The following is a 1,160-nucleotide window of genomic DNA, read 5'->3' on the forward strand; positions in this document are numbered from 1 at the left end:
AGTTCCGTATTTTAAGAACCAGAACCGACAATTCCGGAGCGGTTCCGATTCTAAAGTCAGGTACCCAGTTCCGGTATTTATCCCCAATCCTTACACATAATACGTATGGATTTTATATAAACTATGGCTATTTGGGGAAGTGGGTTCCCTTCCTGATATAGCTAAAAAGTGAATCGACATTGATGGGTAAATTTTGCGGTTCTTATTTACGTTCTCCTTGAATATTTACGTTTTTCAGTTAAACACAAAATGTTATTTTTTAAAATAAGAATATATTCAAGAATAAATATTACAGTTCATATGCATAATACTGATATACATGTAAACAATTTATACCACAAGACTAAACAAATGTACATAAACAACGAAGCACCAGAAGCAAAAAAGATATGTTTTACTTGAAATATTGGCAGGAGATGGCGTCTGTCAAATTAGATCGACAAATAGGACAAGTGAAGTGGTCATCATGTAGCCATCTCTGTATACAACTTGTATGGAACACATGATGACACCTATCGAGTTGGCTCACCGTGTCATCCCCTGTGAACTCGACGAGACAAATAGAGCAGACATCATCCACCACTCTACTAGCAGCTTCTTTGGCAGCAACATCATTAAATCGAAGAGCCGAAAGTTGGTAAAAGTCTGGATAGACGTTCAAATAGTCGTAATCATTATCGTGATGACGTTGTGGATGAAACACCATCATAAAAGTCGATATAATCTTGAAAAATGCTTGTTTGGTTTCAAGGAACGGGACCCAGATACAAGTGATGAACACAAGGGTGGTTGTGGAAGCTCCGTAACCATCGTGTACCAAACAGATCATGGTTTCGTTTTTCTGATGTTTTTGTCTTTTAGTTTTTATAAAAACTGAAGTAAAGACGGCGTCGTTAACTCTTTAAATAGAAACAAATTTTGCAAATAATATATCTTTATTTTAAAGTAAATATAATTCCTAATGCATGTATCAAGACCTCGTTTATTATTATATTAGAGGGACGGCAAAAAAAATATTAAAAAATATATACCTTTAAAATTCAAATATTAAATAATACTCTACTTATAATATATATAATAGAAAGATACTCGTACAATGCATCGAGACACATTTATATTTCAATGTTTCGTTTTATTTTTTATCTATGTTGATATAATAC

The sequence above is a fragment of the Cynara cardunculus genome (assembly GCF_001531365.2).
Source record: "Cynara cardunculus var. scolymus isolate 2C chromosome LG 3, CcrdV1, whole genome shotgun sequence".
In the NCBI taxonomy this organism is placed as follows: Eukaryota; Viridiplantae; Streptophyta; class Magnoliopsida; order Asterales; family Asteraceae; genus Cynara; species Cynara cardunculus.